Source organism: Cucumis sativus, chromosome 5 (assembly GCF_000004075.3).
Source record: "Cucumis sativus cultivar 9930 chromosome 5, Cucumber_9930_V3, whole genome shotgun sequence".
Classification (NCBI taxonomy): domain Eukaryota; kingdom Viridiplantae; phylum Streptophyta; class Magnoliopsida; order Cucurbitales; family Cucurbitaceae; genus Cucumis; species Cucumis sativus.
Genome location: NC_026659.2, coordinates 30,526,395 through 30,532,394, shown reverse-complemented (window position 1 = coordinate 30,532,394; position 6,000 = coordinate 30,526,395).

The following is a 6,000-nucleotide window of genomic DNA, read 5'->3' as shown; positions in this document are numbered from 1 at the left end:
TTGGACTGCAAATCTTTTACCATTCAAACTTTTGGTTTTGATACTCAAATATTTACATTTCCAAACTTCTATCTAACACATTTTTACCTGTCATGACTTCATTTATTGTTATATTAACTAGGCAGTACTCAATTTGTTCAAGAAATTATTAAATGGATAATTATAGATGTATAACATGAGAGTTGTATTAAATTAAACCTTAAAATTTTATAAATACATTTATATAATTAATTTAGGGTCTAAATTGATTCACTTTTAAGTTTATAATCTAAATTGATACAATCACGAGTTTGAGGTTTTAAGCAATACAATTCTCAAAGTTTAAGGTTTAAATTAATATAATTATTAGTATGCTTAGAGATATAAATTGAAAATTTTCTTATTAATTAATTGAAGAATTAGAGAGGGGAGTATGTAGTGTTTAAAACGTCGAGTTTTCTTTAGGTACAACAACCGCATGATGAGAAATTGAACCTTCGATCTTTAGGGTCGATGTAAACATTGATAATATGTGAACGTCGGTAGAGAATTTTAAAAAGAATTATAAAACAATATTTTGTTATTTAAATTTAGTGCGTCCGATCTACGATAACGATAGAAGTGATGAAAACGTAGAAATATGGACGAAAATATTAGTATGATTGAAAGGGGAATATGATGAGAGGGGTTGAAGGGCATTAACATCCTCCATGAGAAGAAGGTGGAAAGTGATGGCTTCAAATCTGTCTGCCATCCCTTTTATTGCTCTTTGACCTCTCATATATCATCATATATATTCCCCAACTGTTTATCATTTTTCTCTATTTATTATACTCATCTTTAAAACTGTTGACTTTTTTCTCCAATTTCACATAAATGTTTGGCCCAATTATCAATTTAATTCTCCTACTTTAACTTTATATTGATTTTGCACCATCATTCCTTTTCTTAAAAAGTATGCTTAATCGCTCCCGTAACTATTTAGGTTATTTCTATTGATTGTTGTTGTAATGATTTACATCTAAACAAGATAAAAATTGATTCGTGGATATTTTGTATCGACATAGTTCGGTTTTGTTTGACACATTTTACATGGTGTCTTGACCACTCTCCTTCATTGACTTTGCATCGTGATAGATCACTTTTATAACTAAAGAGATAGCATTCAGAGACAACTTTCATATATATATATATATATATATATATATATATATATATATATATATATATATATATATATTTCCGCCATCTTGAAAAATTGGATCTATCTATTGAGCCAAATAAGAGTTGAAAGATGGGGATGCATGGGTTGGCTTGAGCATATAGCAAAGGCTTTTTGGACCACTTGTTGCTCAAATTTCATAAAAGGGCTTTGCATATTAAAAGGGTACTCTAATAGCATCATAGCATAGCATATGTTACACACTTTCAACCACCCAAAAGATTAGAAATATATATATATAGAAACAATATAATCATGTGAATGTGTAATAATGATATGCAATTTTGTGCACATGATCCAAGTGATCCCTCATGCTTGGGCTTAACTGACAAAGCTTTGATCACCACAAAATTAATCTCCAATAACCATATACTTTACTCTTTATCAATTCACTTTTTTTCCCTCTTTCAAAAGGGTTACATGGAAATGTGTCTTGAATTCGTTAGGCGTTGGAAAGCTCTTTAATTTTTTTTAATTGAGCATACGTAGTTATTTACGTTTTTTACGCTATGATATTTTCTCTAACCTAGTGACGTTGTATCGCTCTAATAATACTTGTATTCTCACTATCTGTGGATATAGCTAACATACCGTTAGTAAACCACATATATTTAAGTATCAGTCTTTGTATTCTTCACATTGTTTAATTGTTGCTTTCGTAAACATGTTGTTTTTGTTGATCATCTTTTCATATTTACGACAATGATAGTTGTTGACTTCTTCTACATTAATTTCACATTTGATCATTCTAAAAGAATAAATGAAAATGACAATAGTAACATCCTCTAAGTTTAAATCAAAACACAAAGTAGTTTATATTATCATAATCATATTTTTAATGTACATATTGTTGAAAATGAAAATGACACTAAAATCAAAATGTATACACTAATTAAGATTATAATCATGGGTGCAAATTATTGAAGTTTCTATTTGTCTCATTTAAATCATAAGTAATTTTGACACAAATGAGATAGACTTAGGGTCATGATCACATTTACCTCTAATTTTCCATTACTAAAATCATAAGTAATGTTTGACAAAGAAGTGCTTGAAAAGACCTCCATTGCTAACATTCCTCCGACTAACTAATTATATTTCCAATATCAAATCCTATTTTAGCTAAGATTAAGTTTCATCCATGAAAGGGTCCAACTTGATCTCGAGGTTGATAGTCTAAATTTATGTTAATTGAAATTATGCTTGTAAATATCACTTCCATTTCTAAAATCCTTAACTTTATTATTCATTTCTTACGAATGATTTGAAAAACCTAAACAAAAAATATTATGAAACGGAACTCAAAAAACTAAAACGTAAAAAGAAAAACATTTTTGTTGGCCAACATTATTTAATTTTTTTTTTCTCTCATCATAATCAAGAAGCTCAACATGGATCAATTTTTTTTAGGGTTTTATTTTGTGGTCCAAAATTTAGCAATGGGATCAAAGTGTTACACATGAAAGCTGAAAAGTTGGAGAAGGACACACACAACCTTCATATATATATATATATTAATTAGATCTTTGGATGCATCAAAGTGTAATGATAGTGATAATTATGTTAAGGAATTTTGGAAGTGGGTTAGCAGTGGAAGGCTTACAAACAAAGAGATATACTTTGGTATTTTCATGATCTTCATCTTCATCATTGGTTTTTCTTTTGAATTTATCTACTATTTTATGATGATCAATTTTACATGTATTATGTTGGTTAACAATAATATAATTACCTTCCTATATAAAAATTTTGTAATGATAGTGATAGTGATAATTCAGTTGGTTAACAACATAGATTAAAATGCAAAGAGTAGAGAAATATAGACTCAGATATAAAGGTTATAAAAGGTTGATACGGCCCATGAAAGAAGGGATGGGCCTAAGGAGGCCAAGTTTTACGATGCTCGGCCCATAAACAACACATGGGATAAAAATACATTACAATATTTTCCATTGGATTTAAATATTGAATGAGATCAAAACAAAATTCTCACATTCCTTAATTCATTTGATAATCATAGCTAACTTTTTTTTCTTAACCTTTTCTTTTCTTTTCTTCCACTAATAGCTGATTTTGTTAATATGAATGTTAATTAATCATTCATTAATATGTATTTAACTTTTTTCCATATTCACAACTACTTCTCTTTAATCTTTATGCTATTATTTTTGTATTATTTACCTCCTTAATTATTGGATTACATCTACTCATTTACATTAAAAGAATTAAAGCTGCCTTTTTGTTCTTTCTTTTAATTATTTTTCTCTTGAGATAAATCTATCTTAAATATAAGTTGTCAAAAACCCAAAAAAAATAATCCAACTGTTAGTATATTCTTTACAGGTTGAAAGTTTAATCACTTAAATATTGATAATTGTTATTTTGAAGAGAAGAAAAAAAAATCAATAACTAGGAAAATTACATTTTTTTTATTTCTGGATTATAAACCTTGTCTTCATTTCAATCCCTAAATCTTAAAATATTACACATTTAATCATTTAATTTTGAGTTTGGGTCAATCTAATCGATAGATTTCAAAATGTTAAAATTTTTACTCCTAAGTTTTAATATCTAATCGTTTAAAAAATTATAATTAATTAAGTTTCATTGTTTTTTCATCACTATCAAAAATAATTTTAAAATTTTGCTTCATAATTATTTAAAATCAATCAATAGACATTTACGTTAAAAGATGATATTTAGTATTAAAAAAAAGTTTAAAGTGTAAATTTTGAAACTTCATGAACCAAATCATAAAAACCTTAGAGATAAAATTCTAATATTTTAAAATTTGGAGACTGAATTAAAATCCAACTCAAAACTTAAAAAATTAAATGTATATATAGCATTCACTTATGAACCATGAATATAAACGTATCTTTCCCTCGGTTATAAATTTTTTGTTAAATTTAGCTTAAAATTTAAATTTAAATGATCAAAATGAGACTAATTCAAACGACAATGAATGTGTACCATTTTTATTTGTCTATGATTCAAATCTACGTTATTTCAAATTCTAATTTATAATTTATTTTAGTTTTGATCAAATTCTAATTAAAGAAACACACAAATCATGAAAAGTGACAAATCATAACATGGCTATACATCACTACTAAAATCAATATATGTTGTAAAAGAAAAATCATACATATGATCTCTTTAAAACATCTAATGATTACATATATTTACAAATTACATCAAATTATTCAAAAGATATGGTTATGATTTAGCATGAAATTAAAGCAAAATATTATAAAAGAAAAAAGTACTTTTAATCTATCTATATATATATATTCCATATATTGAAATTGTAAAAGAGTAATAAAAGCCATATCTAACTATACAAAGTGTGAATGTGAGTTGTAATAATGTAAAGAAGAAAAGGGGATTTTTTTTTTTTCTAAATGGTTGCATACTGTTTTTTTTCTTTTTCATTATTTTGTCAAATGACAAAGGCTAACTAATACATTACAAAAATAAATAAATTAATTAATTTTCAGAAAATAAAAAATCAAAATTAATTCCTACCCCTAATTAACTTTGGATTTAAACTCTAAAATTTGGAATGTTAAGAATATATAAACTCCAAACTATAATTTATATAAATTGATATTTAGTGTGTGTGTGTGTGTATATATAGTTTTGGAATTGGAATTGGAATTGGATGCATATAATTGAAATTGATATATGATGAGTGGTACAAAAGAAAAGAAAAAGAAAACACATACCTAATTCCTAATCCAAAACTGACAAAGCTGCCATACACACACATTATTGATTATTTGTTGATTTTTTTGGTATTGTGTTGAAAAAGAAATTGAATTTTGAAATATTTCGAGTCATATCCACGCACATAATTAAATAAGGGTAAAATTGAAAACAAAAACTCATGTTCATCGGGTTTTGATTTAGTAGATTTAAGGTATTAGGTCAAAGTCATGATTAAACACGAGAGAATCTTCTTTATGCAACGTTCATACAAAGAAATAAGAAATTTATTTATTTAATTAATATAAATTAGGAACAACTTGAGAAAAGAGTGTTCTTATTTAAGAAAATTTCAATCAAGAGAGGGGGTCTAGAGTTTAGGTGTTCGCTTAGTTAGTTGTAATCTTGAAAGTATGCAAATAATTAGTACATCATTCTAACTGTTTGACTCAATTATATTAGTGGATTATCTTTCTTGGACGTACCGTCTCTCAAACATATGGATGTTGTATTACATAATTTGATTACCAAGTCGTTTCTTTATATACTTTACTATGACGCGCATATTTAATTTTGTGACAACTTAATTAAACCGTGTGAAAGAATCGTTTTACGATTGTATATAAGCATTGAACTTTAAGATCATAATCCTATCACTATCACGCATATTAATACCATTAAAAGGGAACATGAACTCAACCTTTGTAAAGCAATTGAAAGAGGAAGCAAGGAGGGAAAAAAGTTGGAAATGTTGAAGACATATATTAATTAATAATAATGAAATGAATTCAAAGTTAAATAAAATAATAAGAAGTCAAAACATGATTTCATCATCTTCATGAATTTTCAACCATGAAATTCAGAGAGAGAGAGAGAGAGAAGAGAAGAGAAGAGAAGAGCATGTGAGATTGTAGATCCCAATGAACTGTCATTTTTGAAAGACTATGATTTAATTATTGACTTACAATGTCACTTTGTCAAATCCCTTTTGCATATAAGAATTTCCAGACACACACACATTTATTCTATTTTATTTCCCATTTTTGTATTCTTTTTTCCATTGGAAATATCAAAACAAACTTCATTTTTAT